We start from the raw sequence: 16865 nt of genomic DNA, 5'->3' as shown, positions 1-16865 counted from the left end.
GTCAAACATAATCATGTTAATCTAAGTGCTAACATAAAGTTATTCTGCTTTCTGGGTATTACTGACAGAAGGAGTTCACAGAGTGTTTTAATTACAACTGATACGACAACTATAAAAATAGGTTCTAACATTGACCATTTCCTATAGCTCAGACTGCTAAGTAATGTATATATAATGAGATAATTCTAATGTAATCCTAATGATGATCGTATTGGCCATATTATTATATGTATATATATATAATTTATTATATTCAGTATATGTAAATTATTATATAAATGTGATAACCAACATTATATCATTATAGCTCCTCTGTGTTATAAACAGGAAGCCAAAGATTAGAGGAGTAAAAGAAACTGGTTGAGACGACACAGCCAGAGCTGTGTGGGAAGAGCTGGCACTTGAATAGGGTCTTGTAAACATCTATAAAATTATTTCCTATAATATCCTATCATATCTAACAACATTTGTTATTTGTAGACTTTTTGAAGATAGTCATTCTAACAGGTGTGAGGTGATATCTAAATGTTGTTTTGATTTACATTTCTCTAATAATTAGTGATGTTGAGCATCTTGTGTGCCTATTAGCCATCTGTATGTCTTTTGTAAAGAAATGTCTATTCATGTCTTCTGCAAAGTTTTTGATTGGGCTCTCTTTTTTTTGATATTGAGTTGCATGAGCTGTATATACATTTTGGATATTAACCCCTTGTTGGTCACATAAATTTCAAATATTTTCTGCCATTCCATAAGTTTTCTTTTCATTTTGTTGATGGTTTCCTTTGCTGTGCAAAAGCTTTTAAGTTTGATTGCAACTGAGTTTTTGTTTGTTTTTATTTCTTTTGCCTTAGGAGACAAGTCCAAAAAAATTACTATGATTTATGTCAAAGAGTGTTCTGTCTATTCCTCTTCTAGGAGTCTTATGGTTCCAGGTCTTTAAACCATTTTGAGTTTATTTTTTGTATATGGTAGGAGAAAATGTTATAATCTATTGTTTTACATGTAGTAGTCCAGTTTTCCCAGCACCAATTGTTTAGAAAACTGTCTTTTCTCCATCGTATATTCTTGTCTCCATTGTTGTAGACTAATTGACCCTAGGTGCTTGGGTTTATGTTTGGGTTCTCTGTTCTGTTCCACTGACTATGTGTCTGTTTTTGTGCCAGTACTATGCCATTTTGGTTACTATAACTTTGTAGTACAGTCTGAAGTCTGGAAGGGGTATACCTCCAGCTTTGTACTTTTTCTCAAGATTGCTTAGGCAGTGCAGGGTCTTTTGTGGTTCCAATGAATTTTAGGATTATTTGTTTTAGTTCTGTGAAAAATATCATGGGTATTTTGATGGAGATTGCATTAAATCTGTAGATTGCTTTGGAAAGTATGGCCATTTTAACATTTTAATTTTTTTGTATGTACTTATTGCCATTTTATTACTTATTTTCCGAATTTTTGGTAGTTCTTCTCTGTTCATTTCCTCTTTTTTGTTTCTACCATTGTAGTTTGATAACTTTCTTTAGTAGTATGACTGGGTTTCTTTCTTTGTAAATGTCATATATCTATTGTAGGTTTTTGATTTGTCATCACCATTGGGTTCATATATGTTGACCGATAATTAAATCTACTTGTTTTACAACTTGTAGTAATTTAAGTTCAAACACATTCTGAAGGATGTACATTTTTTACCCCTTTCCCCCACATTTTGCTTCTTTGATGTTGTATTTTACATCTTCATGCTTACCCCTGAACTGTTTTGTAATTATAGCTACTTTTACATTTTTTTGTGTGTTTTAATCTTCATACTAGTTTACTGTAGTAATCTTCAGTCCTTACTGTATATTTACCCTTCCTAGTGGGATTTTCCCTTTCCTATAGATTTTCATTTTCCATTTAGAGAAGACCCTTCAATATTTTTTAGAGTAGTTTTTGTATTGATGAATTCTTCTAGTTTTTGCCTCTGGCCTGCAAAATTTCTGCAGAGGTAACCTTAAAGGAATTCTCTTGTATGGGACTCTCTTTTTCTTATTCTGCCTTTAGAATTCTCCCTTTATCCTTTACTTTTGCCACTTTAATTATGATATATCTTGGAGTGGGTCTGCTTAGGTTCATCTTGTTTGGGACCCTCTGTGCTTCCTCTACCTGGATATCTGTATACTTCTTTAGGTTTGAGACATTTTTAGTCATAATATCTTCAAACACATTTTCAATCCCCTTCTCTCTTCTCCTTCTGAGATCCCTATAATGTGAATATTGACACATTTAATTTTATCCCAAAGATCTCATAGATTGCTTTAATTTGTTCCTCTTCCTTTCTTCCTTTCTTCTGTTTGATTTTCCATTATTCTATTTTCCATATCACTTAGCATTCTTCTATATCACTTAGTCTGTTATTTATTCCTTGTATTTTTTATTTCAGATATTGAAAAATTTGTTTTTGATTGGGTATTCTTTATTGTTTCTAGTTTCTTTTTAAAATGGTCTGTGTTTAGATCTATTTTTTCCCTAATTCAGTCAGCATTTTTATTACCAATATTTTGAATTCTTTTGCTAGTGAATTATTTATTTCTGTTTTATTATGTATTTTTTCAGCTTTTTCTCTTGCTCTTTCAATTGAGACTAGTTCCTCTGCCTTCTCATTTTACTTATTCTTCTCTGCCTCTGTGAATTTATGTGGAATAGCAACCTACGATGGTCTTGAAAGGGTGTTCTTATTTGGGAGCATTCCTATGCAGATTGTTTGCTGAATGCCTTTGGTTGGAAGGCTGGATTTGATGTAGATGTCAGTCATGTCTTTCCTCAGCGTCTGCTGGAGTGTTGACCTTGGTAGGGTGTGGTTCTGGACATGGAGGAGCTAGAGCCTGTGCATGGTGTATGGTGGGACTTCCTCTCTGCTCAGCGGCCTTCACTGCCCTGGTAGAGGTGGGTTATGATTGGAAGCTGTTAAAATGGAAGCCCTGTGGGTCAGGTTCAAGCTGGCTCTGTTCCCTTTAAGTGTGACTTGTCCCTTCTCCCTGCCCCAGTACCTTTGATCCAAAGGAGGGGAGTGCTAAAGCAAGTGGGACTAATGTGCCTACAGGGGTCTGATGCTCTGCCCATGTAGTGTTGCAGCTCTGCCCAGACACAGCCCACGGTTAAATCTTTTCCTCAGTCATGGACATCTCAGATCTAGTACTGAGCTGTGGCATGGAGTGAGTGGGGCCTGATTGTTCACTTGGCTTTGGCTCTGGCACACAGCAAAACAGATACAGGAAACTCTGCAGCTGTGAGACGTCTGGCCTACTTCTGGGGCACCAATTAAGCGAGTGTCAACAGTTGCTGCCACAGCCCCATTTGGGCTCCATCCAGAACCAGGTCACTTCTATGTCCCAAGGTCAAGTCTTTTCCTAGGTCCTGGCCACCCTAGATGCAGTGCCACACTGTGGCATAGACTGAGTGGGGTCAGGGTGTTTGCTTGGCTCTGCCTTGGGAGCGTGGCAAGGTGGGGAGCATGGTAAGGTGGTCATGAGAAACCTGGCAGCAAGTAGGGAAGACCTCTGTCTGCCACAACTGGGGGCAAGCCAGCACCCATGCACTCCTCAAGAGTGGAGTCCAGGCTTCTCCAGCCTTTCTATCAATCATCTGTCTCAGCAATTCTACAACCAGTTTGTGTAGCACCCCACGACTGGGATGCCCAGTCTGTGGCTTGACCCACTCACTCCCTAGGATGGGGATCCTCCTATGCAATCTCTCTTTTCCTCTGAGTACTCCTCCTAGAACTTGATCACTTTTCTTCTCATCCTACCTTATTACATGTTTATCTTTGTTAGAGCCTTGGTTGCACAGGAGTCCTTCCGCTAGTTTCCAGTTGGTTTTCATTGAGAATTCTACCACATGTAGATGTATTTTTGATGTGTTCATGGGGGGAGGTGAGATCCATGTCCTCCTACTCTGCCATCTTGATCTCTCCTCCTCCAAGTTAGCCTATGTTTTATCACAGGTTGGTAGAATGAGGAAATAATATTAAGAAAAATAATAAATAGTCTAACATTAAAATTCTATTTTAACTATCATCCCCGATCACATTTAAACCAACCGACCAAGAAAGCTATTACACAAGGCAAAGAGTCAGTGACACCTCAGTCTTCACTTGCCTTACTATCTTTTGGAGCTATGTATGATAGCATAATATCCTAAAACCAAAAGCAGAACTCAGAAAGAAGTGGTCAGGCTAATCACCATCCTATAAAATCTATTGCATCAGACATACATACCAAAGCAATAAGTTACAGTATGCAATTCCAGACTAGCTCAGATTCACCTTGTGCTACATGCATGCTGCCTCAATCTTGTGTCACATCTTCTTATTTGTGCCTGTGACTTTCACAATGTATGTAAACAAACACAACTTGATCAGGGACAATACTTAATATACTGTGGGCAGGAGCTGGCGGAAAAATGCTCCAGCTTCAGTCCTTGAGAAGACAATACTGGGATCATTTCTATATGTGTCAGGAGACCTCCACAGAAATTTCTTAACACATCCTTATTGTTGGTTTCTCCTAACTTGTCTCATGACCTCTTATCCATTTCTTTGTTTCTTGTAATCACTTCCCAAATAAACTATCTGCACACAATTCTTTTTCTAAGGCTCTCCTTTTAAAAAAAACACATCACAATATTCATCATGTATTTATTGAGTTATTTTAAAACTTTCCCCTTCCCTTAGAAAAGATATTTATACTTAATAAAAGGAAATGAAATATATGTTATCTACATCTCTTTATCCATCTAATTTTTATATATATATATATATATATACATATTCACAAACACATTATTACCTTCTCTTCTTTACTGTGGCAATAATGAATTCTTAGGCACTTGATTTATAAAACTGTATGAGAATTTCCAATACTATCCTATACTAACAGGTGCCTATGAAAGCTTTTCTAATGAATTATCTTGCTTTTGATTTCTTTTTGAAGAAAGGAGCGACGTGGTAAAAAATAAGATCAAAAGAAGATATCTGCCCATTTATTTCATCTTACATTTTGAGAATCATTTCTATCTGTATTCCAGAACCCACAGCAATAACAAATATAATAAGAGAAAAATATTATGCTAAAGAATAGTAGAGGTAAGGTGAGACCTTAAAGAACAAAATCAGTGTGTCAAATGTTGAAAGTTGATATTTCTGGTAGACACAGGACTGCTATAAAGATGAATAGTGTATGGATTAAAGACCTAAATGTAAGGCCAGAAACTATCAAACTCTTAGAGGAAAACATAGGCAGAACACTCTATGACATAAATCACAGCAAGATCCTTTTTGACCCACCTCCTAGAGAAATGGAAACAAAAATAAACAAATGGGACCTAATGAAACTTAAAAGCTTTTGCACAGCAAAGGAAACCATAAACAAGACCAAAAGACAACCCTCAGAATGGGAGAAAATATTTGCAAATGAAGCAACTGACAAAGGATTAATCTCCAAAATTTACAAGCAGCTCATGCAGCTCAATATCAAGAAGACAAACCACCCAATCCAAAAATGGGCAGAGCACCTAAATAGACATTTTTCCAAAGAAGATAGATATACAGATTGCCAACAAACAAACACATGAAAGGATGCTCAACATCATTAATCGTTAGAGAAATGCAAATCAAAACTACAATGAGATATCATCTCACACCAGTCAGAATGGCCATCATCAAAAAATCTAGAAACAATAAATGCTGGAGAGGGTGTGGAGAAAAGGGAACACTCTTGCACTGCTGGTGGGAATGTGAATTGGTACAGCCACTATGGAGAACAGTACGGAGGTTCCTTAAAAAACTACAAATAGAACTACCATATGACCCAGCAATCCCACTACTGGGCATATACCCTGAGAAAACCATAATTCAAAAAGAGTCATGTACCAAAATATTCATTGCAGCTCTATTTACAATAGCCAGGACATGGAAACAACCTAAGTGTCCATCATTGGATGAATGGATAAAGATGTGGCACATATATACAATGGAATATTACTCAGCCATAAAAAGAAACGAAACTGAGTTATTTGTAGTGAGGTGGATGGACCTAGAGTCTGTCATACAGAGTGAAGTAAGTCATAAAGAGAAAAACGAATACCATATGCTAACACATATATATGGAATCTAAGGAAAAAAATTTCATGAAGAACCTAGGGGTAAGATGGGAATAAAGATACAGACCTACTAGAGAATGGACTTGAGGATATGGGGAGGGGGAAGGGTAAGCTGTAGCAAAGTGAGAGTGGCATGGACATATATACACTACCAAACGTAAAATAGATAACTAGTGGGAAGCAGCCGCATAGAACAGGGAGATCAGCTTGGTGTTTTGTGACCACCTGGAGAGGTGGGATAGGGAGGGTGGGAGGGAGGGAGACACAAGAGGGAAGAGATATGGGAACATATGTATATGTATGTATAACTGATTCACTTTGTTATAAAGCAGAAGCTAACACACCATTGTAAATCAATTGTACTCCAATAAAGATTTAAAAAAAGTTTTTTTTTTGTAAAATAGTAACCTTCTATAGTCTTCACTCCAGGACTTAGGTTAAGAAATAGCAGAACATTGGGCTTCCCTGGTGGTGCAGTGGTTGGTGGTCTGCCTGCCGATGCAGGGGACACGGGTTCATGCCCCAGTCCGGGAGGGTCCCACATGCTGCGGAGCGGCTGGGCCCATGGGCCATGGCCGCTGAGCCTGTGTGTCCGGAGCCTGTACTCCACAATGGGAGAGGCCACAGCGGTGAGAGGCCCACGTACAGCCAAAAAAAAAAAAAAAAAAGTAAAAAGAAATAGCAGAACATTGAAGTCTCATGGCAGATGGGGAAAAGGAAAATGGACTTTAAAGCTCCTGTTCAGAAGTGGTGCACATAACGTCACAAACGGTAAATTGGCTAAGCAAGTCACTTGCAACTCCAGTGGTTTTTTTTTTTTTTTTTTTTTGGCGGTACACGGGCTTCTCACTGTTGTGGCCTCTCTCGTTGTGGAGCACAGGCTCTGGGCATGCAGGCTCAGTGGCCATGGCTCACGGGCCCAGACGCTCCGCAGCATGTGGGATCTTCCCAGACCGGGGCATGAACCCATGTCCCCTGCATCGGCAGGCGGACTCTCAACCACTGCCCCACCAGGGAAGCCCAACTCCAGTGTTTAACAAGGCAGAAATGTATAATGTTCTGGCAGAGAGAGGAAGAAATACTCATGACAATAATAAAAGTGATCTATATTTCCTTAAAAAAAAAAGGTGTGCAGTGACAAATCTAATTAACACATATGGAGACACATTCCATTCACTTCAGTGTTTTTGTGATATCCAAGGTGAAGATGTTGTCAAAGGGAGTTATTTTCAAGTTTGTAATTTTCAATTAGATTTCTGCAAAATGCAACATGAATTTTCACAAAAATAGCTAAGCTTCCTTTTCAATTTGCTATTCCTGTAGCATCTTATCAAGAATAGTGCCTATTTTCATAGCAAGACCAATTTCTGCTTTATGAGTCACTCGTTTACATTGTAAACCTTACTAAATTGTGAAAGAAGACTTACTTATGAACAGAAAATATTCAGCTATAAATTATTTTGCTCTCCTTTTATCTAAATTCAGTGTTTCAAATCCTTATTCTTACATTCTATTGCATTATTCTTTTTTTTATCTGTCAACTCATGCATACTATAACTATGTTATGGTAACACTAAATCAGCTGGTCTGTAGGCATACACACACTATACTCAAATATTTGTGAATCAGTGAATCACTGGCTCTGCTTATCTTAGAAGCATCATCTTGAATAACACAAAACAATGAGTAACTTCTATACTCTTAGAAAAGTTTAAAATAGTTTAAAAAGCAGGTAAATTAGGTAGGACATCTACAAATTCTTAAATGCTTATGCTTTTAAACCAATATTGCACTTTGTTATCTTTATAGCCTTAATCTAAAATTATCTTACAGTGATATATTTTCCCCAAAATCCTATCATCATCTGTCGACAATCCTAAAACTGCAAATTGTATTAACAACTACTATTCATTATTTAAAATGTTCACTTCAGTATCATATTCTCAAACAAGGATATGTGCTAGAGGAATAACAGCTTTGCATCTACACTGAATCTAAATGGGTTTGTTGAATGAACTTTCTGAAACAGGTGTTCCTTAACAAGGAATATCACTGAGAGACTTTCAGCTGCTCTCAGCATTGAGGATACATCATAAGGAATAGCTGTTTCCTTTTTCAGTCCCTCTAAATATGGAAATAATCTCCTTATTCTTGACTTTTGATGAATGTCATAAAACTAGAACAATCTAGTGTGTACCCTTTTGAGCATCGCTTCTTTCACATAGCATGGGTTTGAGACTTATCTATGTTATTTGTGTCACTTCATTTGTTGTAGTGCTGAATAGTATTCCATTGTATGGATGTTTCATAGCTGGTTTATCAGTTCACCTATCGAAGGACATTTAGATGTCTCCATGCTGGACTATTAAGAATAATGGTGCTATAATCATCCATACACAGATTTCTTTTGTGAACAAGAATTTTTGTAGGCAATTCTTTAGAGTGAACACTTGGAAGTAGTACTGCTGGGTCATATATCAGTGGATGTATAACATTTTTGAAACTACTGAACTATTTTCCACCATCTTTCATTGCTATCAACAATGTATGAAGTTTCAAGTTACTCTGCATTCTAGTTAGTACTTGTTACTGTCAGTTTCATTGAATTTTGTTTTTTTTCATTTTAGCTAACCTAATAGATGTGGTGTCATGGTTTTAATTTGCATGCTCCTAATGACTAATAATTTTGAGCATCCTTTCTCATGCTTACTTACTAACTGCATAAAGTTTTAATGAAATATTTATTCAAATCTTTGGCTCATTTTTTGTTGGGTTATTTGCTTTATTGCTTAGTTCTGAAATTTTTTAATATATTCTGTATATAAGTCATTTGTGTATAAGTGATTGCAAATATATTCTAATATGTAGCTTGTTTATTCATTCTATTAATAACGTTAGAAAACAGTAAAAGTTTAAAGTTTATATTAAGTTCAACTTTTATATTTTTTCTCATAGGGATTGTGCTTTTATTTTTGTATCTAAGAATCTATTGCTGGATTCTGGACAAGATGGCAGAGTATAAGGACTTGAGCTCACCTCCTCTAGGCAAACACCAAAATACAACTAACTACCGAACAAGCACTGACAACAAAGATGAACCTACCAAAAAAATATATTTTACATCCAAAGACAAAGAAGAACCCACAAAGAGATGGTAGGAGGGGCACTTTTACAATATAATCAAATTCCATACCTGCTGGGTGGTTGATGCACAAACTGGAAAATAATTGTATCGCAGAGGTTCTCCTACAGGAGTGAGAGTTCTGAGCCCTACATCAGGCTCCCCAGCCTGAGGGTCTGGTATTGGGAAGAGGAGTCCCCAGAGCATCTGGCTTTGAAGGCCATCAGCGCTGGATTGCAGGAGTTCCTTCTTGGAGGGCTCACACAAGATTTCACATGCACTGGGACCAGAACAAAGCAGTGACTCCATAGGAGCCTGGGGAAGAGAGACCTACCTGTGCTCTTGGAGGGTCTCCTGGGGAGGTAGGGGTGGCTACGGCTCACTGTGGTGTCAAGGACACTGGTGGCAGAGGCCCCAGGGAATACTGATTGGCATGACCTCTCCTGGAGGGTGCAATTTTGGCACTGAGACCTGGTCCCACCTAACAACCTGCAGTCTCCAGTGCTGGGATGCCTCAGGCCAAACAACCAACAGGGAGGAGCACAGTCCTGTCTATCAGCAGAAATGCTCTGTAAAGTTGAACTGAGGTTACAGTCACCTCTAAACTCATCCTTTGACATGGTCCTGCTCACCAGAGGGACAAGATCAAGCTCCACCCATCAGAGGGCAGGTATCAGTCCCTCCCACCAGGAAGCCTGCATAAACCCTTGGACCAACCTCACCCACCAGGTGGCAAACACCATAAGCACTACAATCCTGCAGCCTAAGAAATGGAGACCACAGACACAGAAAGTTAGACAAAATGAGAAGTCAGAGAAATGTTACAGACAAAGGAACAAGATAAAAACCCAGAAAAATATCTAAGTGAAGTAGAGACAGCCAATCTACCTGAAAAGGAATTCAGAAAAAGAATTCAGAATAATGGTAGTAAAGATGATCCAAGATATCAGACAAAGAATAGAGGCACAGACTGAGAAGATATAAGAAATGTTGAACAAAGACCTAGAAGAACTAAAGAACAGAGATGAACTGTACAATAACTGAAATGAAAAACACAATAGAAGGAATCAATAGCAGGATAAATGAGCAGAAGAATGAATAAGTGAGCTGGAAGATAGAGTAGTAGAAATCACTGCCTCAGAACAGAATAAAGAAAAAAGAATGAAAAGAAATGAAGACAGCCTAAGAGATGTATGGGACAACATTTAACACACCAACATTCACATTATAAGAGTCCCAGATGGAGAAGAGAGATAAAAAGGGGCAGAGAAAATATTTAAAGAGATTACAGCCCAAAACTTCCCTAACATGGGAAAGGAAACACTCACTAGAGCCCAGGAAGTGCAGAGAGTCAAATATGGGATAAACCCAAGGAGGAACATGAGAAGACACCTATTAATCAAACTGACAAAAACTTAAAGACAAAGAGAAAATACTAAAAGCAACAAGGGAAAAGCAATAAATAACATACAAGGAAATTCCCATACAGTTATCACCTGATTTTTCAGCTGAAACTCTGCAGGCCAGAAGAGCGTGGCATGATATATTTAAAGTGATGAAAGGGTAAAATCTACAACCAAGAAAACTCTACCCAGCAAGGCTCTTGTTCAGATTTGAGGAGAAATCAAAAGGTTTACAGAGAAGCAAAAGCTAACAGAATTCAGCACCACCAAATCAGCTTTACAACAAATGCTAGAGGAACTTCTCTAGGCAGAAAAGAAAAACCCACAACTAGAAAACAAGAAAATTACAAATGGGGAAACTCACCAGTAAAGACAAACATACAGTAAAGGAAGGAAATCATCCAAAAAAACCATGATATCAAAACCAGCAATCATGAGAAGAGGAGAGTACAAATGCAGGATATTGAAAATGCATTGAAAGTAAGAGACCAGCAACTTGAAATAATCTTGTTTATATATAGACTGCTATATCAAAACCTCATGGGACCCACAAATCAAAAAACCTATGATAGATACACACACAGAAAGAAAAAGCAATCCAAACACAACACTAAAGTTAGTCATCAGATCACAACAGAAGAGAATATCACAACAGAAGAGAACAAAAGAGGAAGGGAAGAAAAAAAGACCTACAAAACCAAATCCAAAACAATTAACAAGATGGCAATAAGAACATTCATATTGATAATTACCTTAAAGGTAAATAGATGGAATGCTCCAACCAAAAGACAAAGACTGGCTGAATGGATACAAAAATAAGACCCATATATATGCTGTCTACAAGAGGCCCACTTCAGATCTAGGGACACATGCAGACTGAAACTGAGGGGGTGAAAAAAAGATATTCCATGCTAATGGAAATCAAAAGAAAGCTGGAGTAGCAATACTCATATCAGACAAAATAGACATTAAAATAAAGACTGTTATAAGACACAAAGAAGAACACTACATAATGATCAAGGGATCAAACCAATTGGAAGATATAACAAGCATAAATACATATGCCTCCAACAAAGGAGCACCTCAATATCTAATGCAAATGCTAACAGCCATAAAAGGAGAAATTGACAGTAACACAATAATAGTAAGGGACTAAAAAACAGAAACAAGTGGAGGCTAAACAGCATATTGCTAAACAACCAATGGATCACTGAAGAAATCAAAGAGGAAATCAAAAAATACTTAGAGACAAATGAAAACAAAAGTACAATGATCAAAATCTATGGGACATAGCAAAAGCACTTCTAAAGGGAAAGTTTTAAAGCAATACAATCTTTCCTCAGGAAAGAAGAAATATCTCAAATAAAAACCTAAATTTACACCTAAAGAAACTAGTGAAAGAAGAAAAAACAAAACCCGAAGTTAGTAGAAGGAACGAAATCATAATGATCATCACAGAAATAAATGAAATAGAGACAAAGAAAACAATAGAAAGGATCAATGAAACTGAAGGCTGGTTCTTTGAAAGGATAAACCGAATTGATAAAGCTTTAGCCAGACTCATCAAGAAAAGAGGGAGAGGGTCTAAATAATTAAAATTGGAAATAAAAGAGGAGAAGTTACAACAGACACCACAGAAATACAAAAAATTATGAGAATACTATGGGCAACTATATGCCAATAAAATGAACAACCTATAAGAAAATCACAAATTATTAGAAAGGTAAAACCTTCCAAGACTGAACCAGGAAGAAACACAAAGTATGAATAGATGAATCACAAGTACTGAATTGAAACTGTGATTAAAAAATTTTCAACAAACGAAAGTCCAAGACCAGATGGCTTCACAGGCAAATTCTATCAAACATTTAGAGAAGAGTTAATACCTATCCTTTTCAAACTCTTTCAAAAATAGCAGAGGAAGGAACACTCCCAAATTCATCCTATGAGACCACCATCACTCTGATACCAAAACCAGACAAAGATACCACGAAAAAAGAAAGTTACAGGTCAATATTACTGATGAACACAGACCCAAGAATCCTCAACAAAATACTAGCAAACTGAATCCAACAATACATTTAAAGGATCATATAACATGATCAAGTGGGATTTATCCCAGAGATGCAAGGATTCTTCAATATCAGCAAATCAATCAGTGTGATACACCACATCAACAAATTGAAGAATAAAAACCATATGATACTACCAAATGTAAAATAGATAGCTAGTGGGAAGCAGCTGCATAGTACAGGGAGATCAGCTCCATGCTTTGTGACCACCTAGAGGGGTGGGATAGGGAGGGTGGGAGGAAGACACAAGAGTGAGGGGATATATGTATACATATAGCTGATTCACTTTGTTATACAGCAGAAACTAACACACATTGTAAAGCAATTATACTCCATATAAAGATGTTAAAAAAAAGAACCCCTGCAAGAAGAAATTTTAAAAATAATAATACTTAAAAAAACCCCAAACAAACATATGATCATCTCAATACATGTAGAAAAAGCTTTTGACAAAATTCAACACCCATTTATGATAAAACCTCTCCAGAAAGTGGGCATAGAGGGAACCTATCTCAACATAATAAAGGCCACATATGACAAACTCACAGCTAATGTCATTCTCAATGGTGAAAAGCTGAAAGCATCTCCTGTAAGATCAGGAGCAAGACAGGGATGTCTACTCTCACCACTTTTATCCAACATAGTTTTGGAAGTACTAGACACAACAACCAGAGAAGTAAAAGACATAAAAGGAATCTGAACTGGAAAAGAAGAAGTAAAACTGTCACTGTTTGCAGATGACATGATACTATATGTAGAAAATCCCAAAGACGCTACCAGAAAAGTACGAGAGCTCATCAGTGAATTTGGTAAAGGTGCAGGTTACAAAATGAATACACAGAAATCTATACATTTCTGTATATTAATTTTGTAACCTGCAACTTTACCAAATTTTGCAGTAACAACAGAAGATCAGAAAGAGCAATTAATCAGAAAGAACAATCCCATTTACCATCACATCAAAAATAAAATACCTAGGAATAAACCTACCTAAGGAAACAAAAGACCCGTACTATGAAAACTATAAGATGCTAATGAAAGAAATTGAAGATGACACAAACAAATGGAAAGATATACCATGTTCTTGGATTGGAAGAATCAATATTATCAAAATGACTATACTATCCAAGGCTAGCCATAGATTCAATGCAATCTCTATCAAATTGCCAATGGCATTTTTCACAGAACTAGAACAAAAAAATCTTACAATTTGTATGAACACACAAAAGACCCAAATAGCCAAAGCAATCTTGAAAATGAAAAATGGAGCTGGAGGAATCAGGCTCCCTGACTTCAGACTATACTACTAAGCTACGGTAATCAAAACAGTATGATACTGGCACAGAAACAGAAATGTATATCAATAGAACAGGATAGAAATCACAGAAATATACCCACACACCTACGCTCAATTAATCTATGACAAAGAAGGCAAGAATATACAATAGCAAAAGACAGTCTCTTCAATAAATGATGCATGGAAAACTGGACAGCTACATGCAAAAAAATGAAATTAGAACATTCTCTAATACCATATACAAAAAGAAACTCAAAATGGATTAAAGACCTAAATGTAAGGCTGGATACTATAAAACTCTTAGAGGAAAACATAGGGAGAACTTTTTGACATAAATTGCAGCATTATCATTTTGGATCCATCTCCTAGAGTAATGAAAATAAAGACAAAAATAAACAAATTGGACCTAATTGAACTTAAAAGCTCTTGCACAGCAAAGGAAGCCATAAATGAAACAAAAGGACAACCCACGGAATGGGAGAATATATTTGCAAATGAAGTGACCCACAAGGGTTTAATCTCCAAAGTATACAAACAGCTCACACAGCTCAATATCAGGAAAACAATCCAATCAAAAAATGGGCAGAAGACCTAAATAGATATTCTCCAAAGAACAAATATAGATGGCCAACAGGCACATAAAAAGATGCTCAACACTGCTAATTATTAGAGAAATGCAAATCAAAACTACAGTGAGATATCATCTCACCGGTCAGAATAGCCATCATAAAAAAATCCTACAAACAATAAATGCTGGAGAGAGTGTGGAGAAAATGGAACCTTCCTACACTGTTGGTGGGAATGTAAATTGATACAACCATTATGTAGAACAGTATGGAGGTTCCTTAAAAAACTAAATATAGAACTACCATATGATCCAGCAATCCCACTCCTGGGCATATACCCTGAGAAAACCATAATTTGAAAAGATATATGCACCCCAATGGTCATTGCAGCACTGTGTATTGCACAGTAGCCAAGACATGGAAGCAACCTAAATGTCTATCAACAGATGAATGGATAAAGAAGATGTCATACATATACACATTGAAATATTACTCAGCCATAAAAATGAAAGAATTCCATTTGCAGCAACACAGATGAACCTAGAGATTATCACACTAAGTGAAGTATGTCAGACAAAGACAAATATCATATGATATCACTTATATGTGTAATCTTAAAAAAATGATACAAATAAACATATTTGCAAAACTGAAACAGACTCACAGCCTTCAAAAGCAGACTTGTAGTTACCAAGAGAGGGGGAGAAATGTTGCGGGGGGGGCAGGATAAATTAGGAGTTTGGGATTAATATATACACACTAAAGTAAGTTCCCTACATATGAATGAATTCCATTCTGAGAGTGCATTCATAAGTCCAATTTGTTTGTAAGTCCAACAAAATTAGCCTAGGTACCCAACTAACACAATCAACTGTACAGTACTGTACTGTAATAGGTTTATAATACGTTTCACACAAATAATACATAAAACACAGAAAATAAAGAAAACATTTTTAAGCTTACAGTACAGTACCTTGAAAAGTAGTATAGTACAACAGCTGGCATACAGGGGCTGGCATCAGGTGAACAGGCAAGAAGAGTTACTGCCTGGAGGAGGGAAAGGAGGTGGGAGATGTTAGAGCTGAAGGATCATCAGCTATAGGAAAAGGAGGGCAAGCTACAATTTCACTCATGCCTGACGTTGATGGAACGCATGTTCACGTCTTTGAATGTTCGTAACTTGAAGGTTCGTATGTAGGGGACTTACTGAGCTATATATAAAATAATCAAAGGGACTACTGTATAACACAGGAAACTCTCTTTAATATTCTGTAATAACCTATATGGGAAAAGAATCTGAATATATATATATATATATGTATGTATGTATGTATAACTGAATCACTTAGCTGTATACCTGAAACTAACACAGCATTGTAAATCAACTATACTCCAATATAAAATAAAAATTAAATTTAAAAAGAAGAATCTATTGCTTAACCCAAGTTTACACTTCTGTTCCCCTAAGATTTCAATAAAAATTTTATAGTTTTACAGTTCATGTTTAGGTATGGGTGTTTTTTTCTCCATATGGTTATGCAAAAATATGTAGTTGTTTTAGTACCATTCTGTTAAAAGATTACCCTTTCTCTCTTTCAAATTGAAGTATATTTGAACTTCATCAAAAATATCCCCTCACACACTGGAAAAACAACAACAGCAGCAACAGAAGCCTGTTCTCTCTAGTCAAAAAAGGATGAAAGGGGCAGCCTAATAAGACATAAAACCTTTAAACTGTATCCACTTTAGCCAAACACCAAAGAAAAACAGTGGCCCTGGTTCCGTACACACCAGTAAAGGCTAAATGAGGCTACAGTGAGGTTCCCAACACTACAACCTGGGTGGTGTCAAAAAATGCCAAGTACAGAGCCAGGACTTTCATCACCACCCATGGATAACAAGACATCCCCCATTGCCACAGTGTCGTTGGAGAGACCACATCAGTAGCGTAGACATCCACCTCCACTGACAGAAATAAGGGTTCCCTTCATCTCCATGCTAGGTTGATGTCAGATGATGCCTAATAGATAGTTAAAACTTTCAAAATCACCTGGTAACAAGTGGAAATAAGACCACTCCTACCATAGTGTCAGTAGGTACCATGTGAGAAGCTGAAATTTCAATGCCAGCTTAGCAGTAATCAGGAGCCCCATCTCAAGTATCATGAGACCACCTAGCAGAAATGGGGCAGTTCCCCTTCCTCTGCCAAAATTAAAGGCAGAAAAAGCTAGTTAAAATGAAATTTAGGGAATTCCCTGGTGGTCCAGTGGTTAGGACTCC

The sequence above is a fragment of the Lagenorhynchus albirostris genome, chromosome 5 (genome assembly GCF_949774975.1).
Source record: "Lagenorhynchus albirostris chromosome 5, mLagAlb1.1, whole genome shotgun sequence".
Lineage (NCBI taxonomy): Eukaryota > Metazoa > Chordata > Mammalia > Artiodactyla > Delphinidae > Lagenorhynchus > Lagenorhynchus albirostris.
Note: the sequence above shows the minus strand (reverse complement) of the source record.